At 41.6% G+C, this 18,137-nt stretch overlaps 1 long non-coding RNA gene across 1 annotated transcript in view; it reads left to right on the top strand.

The window, feature by feature from the left end:
* The first annotated feature begins 10,760 nt into the window (after nt 1–10,760).
* LOC108589886 (uncharacterized) overlaps nt 10,761–18,137 on the top strand; it is a 269,914-nt gene continuing 262,537 nt past the window's right edge. Inside the window, exon 1 of the long non-coding RNA XR_013531725.1 lies at nt 10,761–10,861. This is a non-coding gene — a long non-coding RNA (uncharacterized LOC108589886). The remainder of the gene's footprint in view (nt 10,862–18,137) is intronic.

Raw genomic sequence — 18,137 nt, 5'->3', positions numbered from 1 at the left:
TGGATGATGAGTGGGCATCTGAAATGTTCCGTGTGAAATCCTTGGGTGGGTGGGGCCAGCTTCATTTGGCACTGCTGAAACCCCACCTTCCATGTGCCGAGGTCAAGCTTCTTTGTGCAGCTGTGTCTCGGGCTTTCCCATGCACGCCTCTCTGAGCTGTTCTCTGCCTGGTTCTGTTTGCATTTTCTGTGGTCTTCCGTCTCTCCCGCTACCTGGGGCGTGGCCTGCAGGCTCTTCCCACTGTTGCGGAGGGTCCATGGCTGGCGCACAGACAGACCCTACTTGCCTTGGGTGTACACCATGAGTTGTAAATCAAGCTAACCACCTGTTGAAGAGGACCTCTTCTATCCTGCCGCCTTCCAGGCCATGCTTCAGAAAGCCAGGGTTGGACGCGGCTTCCTTGGCCTCCCTGGCAATGCGGATACACAGTGACGCAGCACGCAGAGCCCTGGCCCACACCCTTTCCTGCTGCCCCCTCAGGCTCTGACCTGCGTGGTGGGAGGTCTTCACAGCCCGGTACAGACCTCTATCAATATGAACTTGGGGGCCCTCACACGTATTCCCATTTAGGGAAGAGTGCTAGAACCTACAGGCATAGTCTGGAAGTGGGAGGGCTTCGGATGGGCGCACCCCCTTGGCTTCATGGGTCCTTTTCCGTGAGGCACGACCGAGGGGGCTTCAGGGTACTACAAAGCCCTGGGCAGAGTCCCTCTTCCCCAAGATGGAAATGGTGATACTTGTGCTAGCGAATGTCTGAGATTGAGTGACAGAAAGAGAGAGAAATAGGGAACAGAGAAAGAGGCAGAGACAGAGAAAGAGACAGAGAGAGAAAGTGGAGGGATGGAGGGAGAAAAAGGAAGTATTCGTGTTTTAAGTTTTTGCTTTTAATTTACTCCTTAGAACTGAGTTGATAAATTTGATTATTCTGAAAATTTCTTTAATCCAAGTGTATATTAACCAAGCAATTCTGTAGATCCTACAGAGTGAAAAGTCTCAGGTCAGCCCAACACATGGCACTCCAAACAGCGTTAGCCCGGCAGGCTGGTTCCAGGATTTTGTGGATTCTTTTACATTCACATGCAGCTTGCATGGCTCCGTGGAGGTTTGCGAAGAGTCTGTTTAAGGAACACACTTGTGGATGTTCTGTTCTGCTTCCCCTCTGGGTGTTTATAAATATGTCAGATGACACTACACTCAATTGAACTTCCCCCCATTAAACTCTAGGGATGGGGAGATCGGCAGCCTGCGTGCGTACGTAGAGCGGAGGTGAAAGTTTTCAGGAGACCCACAGCCTCCTGGCTTCTGTCATTTCTGCAGATCGGAGATTACTTCCCCTCGGCTTTCTGCAGGGCTGTTGAAACCAAGCAAAATATTAAGAACGGTTCAAGAGGCAGCCTCTTTGTGGGGAGCGTTTGGCTAGAAGGAAAGGAGAAGTGAGGAATATGCTGCGAAAGAAAGGGTTGTCCACTGATGAATCTGAACTGGCCCCATTTGGCGAGGAAAACCCTCCCTATTATGTGTGGTGTGGTCTGGGAGAGGGCTCCTATAAGTGGCTGCCATAATGTAGGACTAGTTGATGAATTCGTATATTTCTTGTCCTCTCTTCTCATAATTTATGAACAAAAGAATGGGCATACTAAGTAGTCACTTGTCATTTGGAAACCCACAAAAATAGGAATTACTATGAGTTGTCAATTTCTTGATCTAGTGCATTAGAACAGTTTTCATGCATTTTATTATTCTTTTGAGGGGGGTGTGTCTTTTCTTCTTTTCTTAATCATTTCTCATGCTTTTGCCCTGTATAGTGACGGGACTGTAATGGAATAGAATCATTTCTCTTCCGTGGGATTGTGGGAGAGAGTTCCATCAAGTAAAGCTTACACCACAGATGCCACGCAGCAACAGCTGTGTGGATGGAAAATTCCAGAGTCTTTTTTGTTGCAATGTTTTCCATTTTTATATGTTCAGGGAACTGTGTGCTTAACTGAACTCAGCTGTTTGAAAATTCACAGAGAGTGTGAGATAATACCTGTCTTTTGTCATTTAAGCAAGTTTAAGTAATAGAAAAGCTGTGATTGGTTTAAAAGAGTTTATGAAGTATGTATTTCATGAACAATACTTGGCTAAACACCAAGAGAGGTTTAAACATCGCAGTGTTTAAATTCTGATGTATACACCTGTAATCCCAGCACTTTGGGAGGCCAAGGTGGGGGGATCACCTGAGGTCAGGAGTTCAAGACCAGCCTGGACCACATGGTGAAACCCCGTCTCTACTAAAAAAAAAGAATACTAAAATTAACTGAGTGTGGTGAGTCATGCCTGAAGTCCCAGCTACTTCGGAGGCTGAGGCATGAGAATCTTTTGAACCTGGGAGGCGGAGGTTGCAGTGAGCCAAAATCATGCCACTGTACTCAATCTGGGTGACAGAGTGAGACTCTGTCTTAAAAAAGAAATTCTGATATATACAATAGAACAAGTGTGTCTGAAATAATTTATGTTTTTTTAAATGGAGAGAAAATGAAAGATGGCTATAGGATACTTTCATGGTTCAAAGAAGCGGTGAGTTATTAGCTGTACTTCTGAGGGTGTATAGAACATTCTTAAAAGAAAAATTACTGAAGTAAAGTGTGTGTTTATTGTAAGGGTATGCATTGCTAACTTTTTTTTTTTTTTGAGACAGTCTTGCTCTGTCACCCAGACTAGAGTGCAGTGGCGTGCTCATGGCTCACTGCAGTGTTGACCTCCTGAGCTCAAGTAATCCTCCCACCTCAGCCTTCCAAGTAGCTGGGACTACAGGTGTGCATCACCACACCTGGCTAATTTTTTTTTTTTTTCCATTTTTTGTAAAGATGAGGTTTCACTGTGTTGCCCAGGCTGGTCTTGAACTCCTGGCCTTAAGTGATCCTCCCACATCAGCCTCCTAAAGTGCTGGGATTACAGGCGTGAGCCACTGGACCCTGCCCATTGCTAACTTTTGACAACAGAGCACATCCACCTAACCAGCAGCCATATCAAGAAAGTAACACTCCCAGCACCCTGGAACCTTCTGCCCCCATCCACTTCCCATCACCACCCACCACCTCTCTGAGCAGTGTGAATGCATGGTACCCGTTTGTGTACTTTCTATATACTAAACCATGCTGTACTTAGCTGCTTTACTTCACCATCACACTTGTGGGATACATCACTGTTACATGGGGCTGCAGGTCATTTGTTTCATTGCTGTGTAGTATTCCCCTGTACAAATGTATCACATGTTAATCTATTCTATTGTTGGGATTTGGGATGTTTCGTTTTAGGACACTTTAAAGAGTCTGTTGCTATGGATGTGCAAGTGCATGTCTTAGGGCGATCGTATATGCAAGTTCCTGTGGGGTGTATGTCCTGGAGTAGTAGACAGTCCCCAGGTAGTGGTAGCAGTTCACACTCCCACCAGCACGTGGTGAGGTTCCAGTTGCTCCACAGTCTCCTCAGGGCAGCGCGTGATGGGCATAGAGTCAGGAAGCCACACAGAGAGCAGGAAAGAAAGCGTGAGCCTGGGTTTAGCGATCAAGCTCCCTGAGTCCATGTAGAGCCACCTTGGGTAGCCGAAACAAATAAGGCTGCTGGGTTTCTGGAGGTGGGCGGGGCTGGATGGCTGCTTCCCTGCAGCTTGCAGAATTTGAACTCATCCCTAAGCAGTTTGCAGCTTTATAATTTATTTGGGTACTCCAAGTGCTTCAGAACCTGATTATTTCCTTCCTTTCCTCCCTCCTCCCTCCCTCCCTCGCTCTCTTCCTTCCTGCTTCCTTCCCTCCCTCCTTTCCTTCCTTCCCTCCTATCCTTCTTCCCTCTCTTCCTCCCTTTCTTTCCTTCCTTCCTTCCTTTCTTCCTTTCCCTTCCCTTTCCTTCCCTTCTCTTCCTTCCTTCCCTCCCTTCCTTCCTTCCCTCCTTCTTTCCTTCCCTCCCTCCTTCCTTCCCTCCCTTCTTTCCCTCCTTCCCTTCTTTCCATCCTTCCCTTCCCTTCCCTTCCTTTCTTTCCCTTCCTTACTTCCTTTCCCTCCTTTCCCTTCCTTTCTTCTCTTCCCTCCCTCCTTCCCTTTCTTCCTTCTCTCCCCCCTTCCCTCCTTCCCTCCTGTCGTCGCCCAGGCTAGAGTGCAGTGGCACCATCACAGCTCACTGCAGCCTCGATCTCTTGAGCTCAAGTGATCCTCCTGCTTTAGCCTTCCAAAGTATTGAGACCATAGGCACACTCCACTACGCCCAGCTCATTTTTAATTCTTTTGTAGAGAGGGCATCTCCCTATGTTGTTTAGGTGGTCTCAAACTCCTGGGCCCAAGTGATTCCCCTGCCTAGGGCTCCCAAAGTGTTGAGATTACAGGTGTGAACCCCTGCGCCTTGCCGTGGGATCTGATTTGTATTCTAAGCAGTGTCTGCTTCCCATTGCAGCCCCATTTCACCCCAAAGGTACATGTTGGTGCTCCTATAGTAGATCAGACAGAACCGTCTTTCTTTGATGGGACTTGGGTTGAAGACCTTAGTTGTATTGTCTCCTCTCTTTCCTCTCTCTCTTCTCAGATTAGGTGTTGATTTTAAGAAACTCCAGAAAATAGTAGTAAACCCATAGGGTTCCCTCGTTGTTGTGAAAAATAGCTTGAGATTTTGGGGTTTTGAGTACATTTCTATTCATCTTCGGCAACAGGTCGTAATTCCCAGCCTGTCTTCGATCTAAGTTACTCCAGCCGTTTGAATGCATCCAGAACTCTGTGGGAAATTGTTCAGTCCAATACAATCTATCTTCTAGCCACATGTGGCTATTTAAATTTAATTGAAATAAAATCAATTTAGTAATTAATAATTGATTAATAATTAAATTATTAATAAGATTCAATTCTCAATTATGCTAGCCACATTTTAAGTGCTCAGTGACCACAAATGGCTAGTGGCTACTCTGTTAGGCAGAACAGAACATTTCCATCATCACAGAAAGTTAGTGGGCAGCAGAGGATGAGATGGTAAAATGCTGAAGGAAGGTGGATTATATGCAAAATGTACATGGGACATGTCCTATTTTAGTGGTTACTAGAAAAATGTTTGATCCATGATCAAAGCTGCATTGCTGTAGTAACATTTTGTGTTCTTGGGATTCTTATTTCAGTCATGTCTGATAGGCGCTTCTGCATTTTGTTTCTCTCACACATTATTTTTTCCTGGCTGTGAAATAAAAATCTGGGTGTTTAGGCATTTCCCACCAAGTGAAAAGCCATTGCAACTTAGGACTGCATGTTGATTTACAGCTCATGTGAGCATAAATAGCCCAGAAAAATGCTGCCTTAACCCAGTGCTCACAGCTCCTCTCTGCAGCTGGAGATGGGCTAGGGTGAGATAAGGTCAGCAGGCCAGACCACTCCTATCTTAGAGCCTGCTGCCCAAAATCTCCAGTGGGCCTAGAACAGGAAGCGGAAGAATGTTTGGAGGATCAAACAAGACACTTTAGGTTAGGAAACAATTCTTTTTGTATGTTCTGGGGATTTTTGCATGTTACTGGAAAACAGTCATACTTCTTGCTCTTCAAAGTATTTTCTGAATGTAACAAATTTCTTCTGGGAGGCTCAGATCAATCAAAATCACAACTCCAACATATTCCCTCATTTCTTCTTAGATATAGAATTTATTCCCTTTTGCATCAGCATAAGATGAGAACAAAGCCCTGTGGTACAGTAGTTGTGTCATATGTATTTTGGCCATCATTCATTTATTCATCCAAAAATGTGTGCCCAGTGCTTATTACTTACCAAGCAGTAAATTTGATCCTGGGGATGCCATGATGACCAAAACTGCTCTATCCCCTGTTCTCATGACCCTTATTATCCAGAGGGGGAGATTAGTGTTTCAAGAATGCAAGAACTCCTATAATCAGGAACAGAATAAGATGATATAATTGGCAAAATTAAACTGACGGTTAGGGAAATGTAAGTTGAGATGGTCAAAATATTTTGATTTTGCACAAGACGTCATGGAAAAGGTAATGTTGTTAAATGAAAAAGCACAGGCTTTTGGGTTGAGACCTTTGGATTTAATTCCTGGCATATTTATTACCAACTGCTATGTAACAAGTTACTCCATTGCAGTTGACGACGAACGTTTATTATCACAGAGTTTCTAGTGGTAGGAATTTGGGAGCAACTTAGTTGGATGGTTATAAGCCAGGATCTCTCATGAGATTGCAGTTAAGACTTCAGCCCTGGCTGAAGTCAGCTAAAGCCTTAACTGGGGCTGCTTCCAAGATGGCTCACCCACATGACTTTTGGGGAGGCATCAGTACTTCTTCAGTTTTTGATTCTCATTCTCATTCTCACCCAGTGGACTTGTCCAATGGGCTGCTTGAGTGTCCTCACAACATGGCGGCTAGCTTCCCTCAGAGGAGTGATCCAAGAGAGAGCCAGATAGAAGACATAGTGCTTTCTATGATTTAGACTTGGAAGTCACATACCTTTATTTCACTCTTATTCTATTTTTTGGAAGCAAGTCACTAAATACAGCCCACACTCAAAGGAAGAGCAATTGGGATCCATGTTTTGAAAGGGGAAGTATCAAAGATACTAGACATATTTAAAAATCATTTAAATATGGCTCATTTTCCTCTAGCTGTGGGATGATAAGCAAGTGTCTACATTTCCCTGTGAGTTTTAGTTTTCTCATGTGAGAAATAAATTTAATAATACCCATGGCTGGGCATGGTGGCTCACCCCGGTAATGCCATCACTTTGGGAAGCTGAGGAGGGAGGATTGCTTGAGGCCAAGAGTTTGAGGCTGCAGTGAGTTACGTTCACACCACTGCACTCCAGCCTGGGTAACAGAGTGAGACCCTGTCTCTATAAAAAATTAAAAGTAAAAATAAATTTTATAAAAAATAATGCTCACGTCACAATGCTGCTAAGAGAGGACTAAGTGAAATGCTATAAGTGAAGAAAGATTTGTAAATTCTAAGGAGTTATGTAGAGGTTAGTCATTTGGAAAAGAGTGGCTGGATGTGGTGGCTCATGCCTGTAATCCCAGCACTTTCGGAGGCTGAAGTGGGTGGATCTTTTGAGCCCAGGAGTTTGAGACCAGCATGGGCAACATGGCAAAACCCTGTCTGTACAAAAAAATACAAAAATTAGCTGGGCATGGTGGTGCACACCTGTAGTCCTAGCTACTTGGGAGGCTGAGGAGGAAGGATTCCCTTGAGCCTGGAAAGTCAAAGCTGCAATGGACTGTAATCACCACTGCTCTCCTGTCTGCTTGACAGAGTGAGATCCTGTCTCAAAAAAAAAAAAAAAAAAAAAGTAAGAAACAGGGAAACCCATACTTATAAACTCCCTGATTATGGAGTACAAGACATTTGTTAAATATTGAAGAGTTTCCAGCGTGATTCAGGTCTGATGTGGGCTGTTGAAGACTTTCTCCACCTTTTGATTTTCATTTTTTTTTTTTTGAGGTGGAGTCTCACTCTGTCGCCCAGGCTGGAGTGTAGTGGCGTGACTTTATCTCACTGCAACCTCCACGTCATGGGTTGAAGTGATTCTCCTGCCTCAGCCTCCCAAGTAGCTGGGACTACAGGTTCGTGCCATCATGCCCGGCTAATTTTTTAAAAATGAAGAGATGGGGTTTCACCATGTTGGCCAGGCTGGTCCTGAACTCCTGATCTGAAGTGATCCACCTGCCCTGGACTCCCAAAGTGCTGGGATTACAGGTGTGAACCACCGCACCCAGACTATTTTCTTTCTTCTTTTTTTTTTTTTCTAACGGAGTTTTGCTCTTGTTACCCAGGCTGGAGTGCAGTGGTGTGATCTTGGCTCACTGAAACCTCTGCCTCCTGGGTTCAAGCAATTCTTCTGCCTCAGCCTCCCGAGTAGCTGGGACTACAGGTGCGCGCCAACATGCCCAGCTAATTTTTGTATTTTTAGTAGAGACAGGGGTTTCACCATGTTGACCAGAATGGTCTTGATCTCTTGACCTCATGATCCACCCACCTCAGCCTCCCAAAGTGCTGGGATTATAGGTGTGAGCCACTGCGCCCAGACAATTTTCATTCTTTTCTATTGGAACTTTAAGTTGATACAGGTTGGAGTTCCTCAATATTTCTTTGATTAAACCAGTTTTTAACTCTTTGTCTCTCTGTTCTGGGCAAATTTTTTGAATCAGTCTTTTAATCATGATTTCTTTCCTCAGCTATGTTCAGCCAGCTTAGAGTAGATACTGTCTATTATGTTTAAAATTTCAGTGGCTCTTTTCATCCCCAAGATGTTTGTTTTTTTTTCCAACCAGTTTTTTTGGTACTTTTCAGCATTAGTTTCAATTCATAGATGTTGCTGATCTCTACTCATTAGGGGCTTACCAATGAAAAGAGTTGAACCAACACAGACACACAGAAAAGGGATGCTTAAAAAAGAAAAGGCTGGTGACAAATGAAGAAATGAGGAAAACCTTGTGCTAATGAAGAGCAAATAATGCTTTAACACTACACATTAGCACTACGCATATTCCACGTGTTAGTGATTTGTGGTGAGGGCTATTTTGTAGCTTCATTTCTTCTAGTTTCTTCCTTTGTGTCTTTAACGCGGATGCCAGTGGTGAGTAGTGAGGCCCTCAGTCCCAGCTGCGGTGAATGTAACAGTTGTTTCTTTTGGTATCCACTTTCTGTGTGTCTGTGCTGGTCTAACTCTTTTAGTCTGTAAGCTCCTGATGTGCAGAGATCAGCAGCTTCTGTGATGAGGGCATTAATGTGTGTTTCTCCTTTACTGTTAGCCTTTGGCTTTCATCTGTTGATATCCCTAACTCCACCATCATGGCTCTATTTTAACAAGAGTGCTTACTTGCTTGTTTGTAGGAAGTTGCACATCTCTGTCTCCGACCATTGACCATTTTTACCTTTCCTTTTTCCCCACAATTAGCGTAATTTCCCCTCTTTCTTTCTAAAGATCAGTATCAAAAAGGATGAGAAAAGTGCCCAGGGAGTGACATACAATGGCAGCAGAAGCCCTCTAACGCAACTTGCTAGGCTCAGTCAAGCAATCTTTGGGTGAGCGCATACTCCAGTCTCCACAGTGAACTGCTTTGCTGCATGCTATACATTTGAAGAAAATGGGGCATTGGTTTTACTTTTCCAGAACTCACTGTTAAGTGTTTCTGGAATGAGTGGACTGGCCCCATGGCTGTCAGAATCATTTAGGCTGCTGCGGAAATGGCTGCGATGCCATAGACATCACCATTCAGTATTAATACTGTCTCCATTGCTAGACTTTTCACCTCAACAGTGGACATAGGTGCCTTTGTGCTTTTTCTGTGCATCTTTGGCCAGAAGTCAGGAGATCTGGCTCTAACATTAGCTTCACACTGCCTGGAGGCGGCACAGGTTGTTCAGGCTCAGGATCACCCTGTTTCAGTGTGGTTGCTGGCATATGTCCTATGTGCTGAATGAGCAAACGGAAACAAATGAAATAAAGACAGGATCTGGGGTAATTCAGTCGGCTTGTCCAAGCTGTAGATTCACTATTTAAAGATGAGGTGATTGCATTAATGCTCTTTAAAGATTCTCTCAGCTCGATCACTTTTTAATGATTCTAAATTAAACTTTCGTTCATTGAACTGAATACCTCAAAGAAAAAACACAATCAGTAATGTATCATAGTGCTGTATTAGAGTGAGATAGTATCCAGTGATGATTTGCCAGTATTTTTTTCAAGGAAAGTACATAAGCTCAAGATGATATTTTAATTGCTATGTCATCTTTATTATCATTGCTCTCCTAAGGTGCTTAACTTTGTCAAGCTGTTATGGGGCTCACCTATTTTATGGTTAGTGGTATCCATCTCACTCAGATACCGTCGTCCACATGCCATTTTGATAACTGGACAGTTCCTCAGCCATCAACTGCCTTAACACTTTACATTCACTCCAAGTCTTTTTTCTGTAGGGTGAGATTTTAGAAAACTTCCCAGTAGTGAATTACTGAGTTCCTGTTACAAAAGGAAACACACTTACTGTTTACCATTTCATAACCTTGTGTGTGTGAGTGTGTGTGTGTTTCCAGCAAACAGCTTGCCATTAGTAAAGTCAAGTCACTTTCCAATGTACAAATTGCTATGTTTTCCTTAATTACATATTAGCTATTGATTCCCCTAGATTAACTATGTTTTACAAGTTTACTTTCATTTTGAGTTGGCCACTGTGTTTCTCATCGTAAAACTGGTCAGGAACACGTACAGGCCTAACGTGGTGGCTCAAGCCTGTAATCCTAGCACATTGGGAGGCTGAGGCAAGTGGATGGCTTGAGGTCAGGAGCTAGAGACCAGCCTGGGTAATACGATGAAACCCTGTGTCTACAAAAAAACAAAAAACAAAAATTAGCTGGGTGTGGTGACAAGTGCCTGTCTATTACATGCATACAGTCCCAGCTACTTGGAAGGCTGAGGTGGGAGGATTGCTTGAGCTTAGGAGGTAGAGGCTGCAGTGAGCTGGAGCTTTACTCCAGCCTGGGCAACAGCGTGAGACCCTGTCTCAAAATAAAATAAAATAAAATAAAGAAAGAAAGAACACATACAGCATACTACATAAGGCTAGAACACACAGGACTAGAACAACAATTAAGTCTTTCTTGATGCTGCTTGTCTTGACACCAAGCCACCAACCCTAATCCCTGACTATAAACATTTCCTTAAAAGGCACTCTGTTTTTGGAATTTCTTGTGGTAGTTGAATTAGAAGTACTTAGTTTTTCAATTACGATCTTATAAGTCAGGAAAACCCCTTACAGTGCATTGCTTTGTACATTGATAATATGAAGCAGTCTCACCGGCATCTTTGCAAGGTTTCTGGAAGGTATGAGGGACTTGTAGAAGGTATGTAACACCTGTACAGGGAACTCCCAGATTTCTTGGGAATTCCATTATGTTCTGCACCATGGGAAAGATGATAAAATAGCTTGTTTTAAAGCCACTAAGAGCAGATGCTCTGGGAGGCTGATTTTATGAATTCAAGTGACCAGGGGCATAGAGTAATGGTTAAGGGTGTAGGCTTTGGGATCAGACTTCCCAGGTTCAAACTCTTGTCCTGCCTCTTACTAGCCGTATGAACTGGCTGAAATTTCCTATTGTCTCTGAGCCTCAGTTTCCTTATTGTGAAAAGGGGGATAACAGTTCTAATCTCAACATGGGGAGATTACATGAGCAATCCTATTTGAATAACTGAATGCTTAGAACCACTGTCTGGTCACAGGAAATGCTCAACAAATTTTTTTTTTAAAGGTACATGAAAAAGCCACTTTCTGCCATGTTTCTTTTCTCTTGATGTAAATAATGAAAAATTAAATCCAGATTTCCAAGAAAGCAAAATAGTCACTTACTAAATTTTTCTCCTTGTTTTTACAAGATGTTTCCTTGTGGGATTAGAGGGCAGACTTTCCAAACAGGAGGCGGTATTGCAGCTGGAGAAACATCTGGCTGAAAGAGGGACAAATAGGCATTTTATATTTTGGGTAATTCCCCAGAATATAGAAGGCAGTTTTCTGTGCTTGAGAAACTCCCTGCTATGGTGAGAGAACCTTCTTAATTTTTGTTTTAGATTTTATTGTGCATGACAGGCTGGATTCTCTTTAGGGGGTCTTCTGGATAGTGAGTTTGCTCATATAATTTCACACGAACTGAGTTATTCCACTTTCCTGTGAGCAAATGTCATACATTTGATTTTATGAATATAATTCGATATATTTGACTGAAAGAGGCTTTGGCTAACATGATAAGAATTTCATCTCGGTATAGGTGTGGCAACGTATGAAACACACAGCAGGTGCAGCAAGCCTGGTTTATAGGAATCGCATTGTGTTTATTAAAAATAAAGTGCTTCGGGGAGGTCGAGGCTATAGTGAGCTATGATTGCGCCACTGCACTCTAGCCTGGGCTCAGAGTGAGACTCTGTCTCAAACAAAAATAATAAAAATAAAGGGTGTGGTATATCCAGTATAGTCTTGTTCACAGTGTACCATCTAGTACATCTAATATTCAGTCCATTACATGCATACATTTAAAAAAAAACAAACGAGGTTAATTTCACTTCAATGTAAAATTTGATAGAATACTTTAAATTTTATCTCAATATTTTTCTTAAATTCTATTAAATCATTAAGCTTTTAAGGATTTTATTATTATTATTTTATTATTTTTTTTTTTTACAGAGTCTCACTCTTTCACCCAGGCTGGAGTGCAGTGATGTGATCTCAGCTCACTGCAACCTTCACCTTCTGGGTTCAAGTAATTTATTCTGCCATAGCTTCCTGAGTAGCTGGGATTACAGGTGTGCACCACCATGCCCAGCAAATTTTTGTACTTTTAGTAGAGACAGAGTTTTGCCATGTTGGCCAGGCTGGCTCGAACTCCTGGCCTCAAGTGATTCACCCGCCTTGGCCTCCCAAAGTGCTGGGATTAAAGGCATGAGCCACTGGGCTCACCCAAGCTTGCTTTTATAGAAAAAACTAAATCATGTTCTATACTGTCTCAATTTGATTCCTGGTTTTTGTCAATTAGATGATATATCACGTAATTTCGTAACTCACATGGGTTGTGGACAGTCATATCTAGACAGTTGTGGAAAAATTTGGAGAGGCATTTAGACTATCTCCACACCCTTCTTCATCAGAATATAACTAGAAAAAGGAACATTATAGGAGGACATGCATTGGCTCTAAGATGAAAAATGTAATCAATATGCAAAATATTCACAGTCAATGTTTGGATCCTTTAAAGACCAAGAATAAAACATTATTTGATCTGATCCACTGAATAACCTTCTGGAAGGGCTGAGACCTTGGTGAAAGTTTGTTCATAGTAGAGTTGAGTCATTTTCTGGGTAATCTGTGTTTGGTATATACATGTATATGTGCATTCCAGTTACAATGGCTGTGTAATAAATCATCCCAAGATATAGTGGCTTAAGAGAAAGCAAAGGCAGTCATTATTTATCTCTCATGGATTGTGAGGGTCAGGAATTTGGAAGTAACTTAACGCAGTGGTTCTGGCTCTGAGTGCTAAGGAAGTTGCAGTCAGCCATCAGCCCAGGCTGTGTTCATCTGAAGGCTTGACTGGGACTGGAGAATCTGCTTTCAAGTGCTTCCACAGTGGATCCCTCTGTGACTGGTGAGCTGTTCTGTTTATGTGGACCTCTCCTGCCTGCTGTTTCAATGTCCTCACAACATGGCACCCAGCATTTTCAGAGTGGGTGATCCAAAAGCCAAGGTGAAAGTGTTGATGCTTTTTGGGACTTAGCCTTGGAAATCAAACACTGTTGTTTCTACTGGATGTGCAGGACCGTCCTGGCTGATGTGGGAGTGGACAACTCAAGGACGTGAATTTCAGCGGGTAAATGTCATTGAGGGCCACATTGGAGGCTGGCTATCCTCATGTGTAGGCCTGAGTCACATGCTCTTACCTACATTTGAGAACATGCTTAGTAAATACGCTGATTTCCTGACAATCTAATGGGCAGGACGTACATAAGCATATGGCACAAAAGAATTAAAGTTTTTTTTTCTTTTTTTTTTAAAGAAAGGAGAGAAGGAAATAAAGAAAAAAAGGAGTGAAGGAGAGGAAGAAAGAGGAAGAAAAAGAGGGAGAGAGAACGGGAATGTTGCTTTATTCTAAAAATGGGTATTGAAAACCTCTTTTCTGCCAATAATTGTGCTTAATAATGGCCAATCAATATTTCATTTAAACCTATGAGTAGGTGTGATGTGGTACTGACAAGAATGTATATTTTGTGTATTTAAAGTGGAGAGCTCTATAAATGTTTATTAAGTTTGCTTGTTCTGGATCTGAGTTCGAGTCCTGGATATCCTTATTAATTTTCTGTCTTGTTGATCTATCTAATATTGATGTTGAAGTCTCCATCTATTATTGTGTGGGAGTCTAGGGAGTCTAAGTCTCTTTATAGGTCTTATGTATCTGGGTATTAGGATCGTTAGCTCTTCTTGTTGCATTGATCCTTTTACCACTATATCTTTGTTGCTTTAAGATCTATTTTATCAGAGGCGAGAATTGCAACTCCTGCTTTATTTATTTATTTATTTATTTATTTATTTATTTATTTTTGCTCTCCATTTGGTTGGTAAATCTTTGTCCATCCCTTTGTTTTGAGTCTTTGTGTATCCTTGCATGTGAAATGGGTCTGGATGTAGCATACAGTTGGGTTTTGGCTGTATCTTTTGATTGGGGGATTTAGTTGATTTAAATTTAGGGTTACTGCCATTTGATGTTAACTGGCTGTTTTGTCCATTCGTTGATGTAAATTCTTCTTTATGTTGATGCTCTTTACTTTTTGGCATATTTTTAGAAAGGCTAATACTGGTTGTTCCTTTCTATGTGTAATGCCTCTTTCAGAAGCTCTTGTAAAGCAGGCCTGGTGGTAATAAAATCTCTGAGTACTTGCTTGTTCATAAAAGATTTTATTTTTCCTTCAGTTGTGAAGCTTAGTTTGGCTGGATATGAAATTCTGGGCTGAAAGTTCTGTTCTTTAAGAATGTTGAATATTGGCCCCCACTCTCTTCTGGCTTGTAGGGTTTCTGCTGAGAGAGCTGCTGTAAGTCTGATAGGCTTGCCTTTGTGGGTAACCTGACCTTTCTCTCTGGCTGCCCTTAGTATTTTCTCTTTCATTTCCACCCTGGTGAATCTAACGATTATGTGCCTTGGGGTTGCTCTTCTTGAGGAAGATCTTTGTGGTGTTCTCTGTATTACCTGGGGTTGAATATTGTCCCGCTTTGCTAGGTTGGGAAAGTTTTCCTGAATAATATCCTGAAGAGTATTTTCCAGCTTGGATTCATTCTCTCTGTCGCATTCAGGTACACCTATCAAACGTAAATAAGGTCTTGTCACATAGTCCTATATTTCTTGGAGACTTTGTTCATTCCTTTTTATCCTTTTTTCTCTATTCTTGTCTTCTCGTTTTATTTCATTAAGTTGTTCTTCGACCTCTGATATCCTTTCTTCTGCTTGATCAATTCAGCTATTCAAATTTGTGCATATTTTGCTAAGTTCTCATGTTGTGTTTTTCAACTCCGTTAATTCATTTATATTCCTCTCTATATTGTCTATTCTTGTTAGCATTTCGTCAAACCTTTTGTCAAAGTTTTTAGTTTCTTTACATTGGGTTAGAACAAGTTCTTTTAACTCTCAGAAGTTTCTTATCATTGAAACATTGATGATAAGAATTAAGGTTTTAAAAAAGTGAGTTCAGAAACTGCCCATTCAGGCATCATGAATGTGATCTGCTTTTGAACAAAAGAGTTGTTTTAAAGCCATATCCTTGTTTAATGGATAAAAGATTTAAAAGCTTTGTAGATGCAAAGATACTTAAGCTTGGAATTATGTTCTCCACCTTCTCTTGGCTACAAGTCATGTATGCTCGAGCACCTAACAACTAACTATAATGGTAATTAAAGTAAACAGGTCACATTTATCTAAATGTGTTATATAGAACACATGTGTATGTGCTATGATTTGATAGTGAACATATTCACATGCAAGAAAATCTGGGATATTCGGGATTTGCGAGCTACATTGCCTGATGTCTCATTAAATTTACTCTTGGAGCAAGAACTGTGTGTTCCTCCGAGATTTCATGGGTATGCGCCACCATGCTGGGTAATTTTTTTTATATTTGTAGGATGAGGTCTCCCTGTGTTACCCAGACTTGTCTTGAAATGCTGGGCTCAAGTCATTCTCGTACCTCAGCCTCCCAAAGTGTTGGGATTACAGGCATAAGCCACTACGCCTGGCCTGTAAAATATCTTAAGACATTATTTTAACTTGATTCTTGCTAAACCCAGGACAGTGAGTCCTTGAGTGAGTCACTCAAGGATTCAGATTCTGGTGCATCAGATTTTATAAAATCTCTCTATCCTTAGCAGCCTTTGAAGATGAGTGCAGATATTTGTAAATATGGCAGAAAAAAACTCACCTGCCCACTTCAGGGTGTTAGGAGGTATACCTCTTACATCCTTAGAGGAATCAGCTTCAGAGTTCTGGGGATGGCTCTACGACTGAAACATTGCCTGATGTGTCATTAAATTCACTCTTGGAGCAGGAACTGTGTGTTCCTTGTATAGCAGAACACAGGAACAGGCTGGAGAAAGAGGCTATTAGAGAAACATGAATTTAAGGAAAGCAGTGTTTGGATTCAGAAATCCATAGTCTCTTTGACTGGGGTTGTTCATAGTTGTTTTATCTAACGAAATTGCAACAACTGTGCTATTCCTTTGGCTGAAGAAAACCAAGTCCAAATACGTCTTTGCAGGCCTTCTATTTCCTTGTTTGTTTTGCATGGCTTTTCCTCTTTGCTGAAACTGGCTTTCCTGACCAGCTAGCTTTGAAACATTGAATGGTAGGTTCGCTTTCTATTTCTAAGGTTTTGTTGTGAAAAACAACTTTACCAAAAAAGAACCCCAAATAAACAAACCAGCCAACTTTAACCCTATTATAAGAAACTACAAAGAGGCAGGGGGCTGCGATAAAGTTGGGAGCATTCTTTAACAAATTAATAATAATTTATCTTTCAGGTATCCAAAATAAGATGCGCAAGTAAGATACTATACTTTTTAAATTGGCTTTTTTTGATGGTTCTTCACAGGCTCCATTTGCCAGACGCTTATTTTTATCTGGGCTCTTTCTTTTCTGAAACTGTTGGAGAGAATAATTTTCTCAGGACATTTTCTTTCTCAGATTCTTGGCTCAAGTTGTAACCAGACAGGCTGCAACATTTTTTTTTTTAGTATCTTTTTTGTCTTGTTTCTCATCTTTTATTTCTCAAAATACATGTGCTTTTTATAGATATGGGAGCAATTTTCAGATCAGGCTCTGAAAATAGTTTGAATTAGAATATATTAGGGGAAAATAATAATTTACCCACAGAAGCACATTGTGTTTTATTTTATTAAAAGCAGTACTTGGAGGCTGCAGACTGGAAAAAATCAGGGGGAAAATCTTCTCTCAGCTATTATTGAAGCCATAGTTTTCGTTTATAGGAATCATTTTTAATGTCAGATGGACACATTAATTTAAAATACATTTAACCACAACTAGTTTCTATTTTGCTTTGCTTTGTTTATATTTCTCTTCCAACATCTTCCTGAGGGCTGAAGAAGTCCAGAGAGGCATATTTACAAGTATATCTTTTTTCCAACGGTGGAATTAACTCCCTAAGATCTCAAAGAACCTTGCCTCTGGGTCCTTTTCCCCTGTCCTCCCTCAGTGACCCTGTCTGAGTTCAGGCACCTTGTCCTACCTTTGATCACCGTGGCCCAGATTCTTCCCATCTAATTTAGTCTCTATATTGCATGGGATTCTTACTTCTCATATAGGGCGACTCTGATCACATCCCGTCTACCCAGAAGTTTGTGAACACTTTTCATGCTATTATTTGAAATCCAAACCCTTTTAGCTTGGCGTTGATGATTCTTTAAAATCCTGCCACTGTAAAACATGCAAATACCGTACCACCCAGCAATTTCCCCCTTGGGTATTTTTTGCACAGAAATTAATTTATGTTCACATAAAAACCTGCATCTGAATATTCATCACACCTTTATTCATAATGATCCCAAACTATGAACAGCTTTCAGTGTTCCTCAACAGATGGGTGGTAGAGAACTGTGGTACGTCTGTGCTATGGAGTACTACTCAGCAGTAAAAGGAACAAACCACTGATGCAGCAGTAACTCGGAGGGATCTCCAGGGAGCTATGCTGAGTGAGTGAAGCCGGTCAGTCATTAGTTGAGGACTGTCCCCTAGTACAATAATTCCTCCCCTTTACAACTTGCTTCCCTCAAGAGTGGAGTGGAATCTGGTCACCATAGAAAGTCCCCAAGCCAAGAGTGGTAGGTGCTGGCAGTTGGAAGACAGGCTGACAGATATGAATGTACATGCCAGTCGGCTCTAGGTGTGCACACACAGGGCTCACTTCCTGAGATGAAGTTGAGGCAATCTTCTAGGAAGTAGAACAAAAAGACCAGCAGCAATGGATAACAAAAGAGAAAATTACAGGACCACTCAAGCAGGTCCAGTAGCTGAATACAGCAGTTTCAGGAAGAGAAAACAAAAAAGAAAACTGAAAAACAGAGGGAATAAAGAATGT

The sequence above is a fragment of the Callithrix jacchus genome, chromosome X (genome assembly GCF_049354715.1).
Source record: "Callithrix jacchus isolate 240 chromosome X, calJac240_pri, whole genome shotgun sequence".
NCBI lineage: Eukaryota > Metazoa > Chordata > Mammalia > Primates > Cebidae > Callithrix > Callithrix jacchus.
Note: the sequence above shows the minus strand (reverse complement) of the source record. Positions and strands in the feature narration are given on the sequence as shown.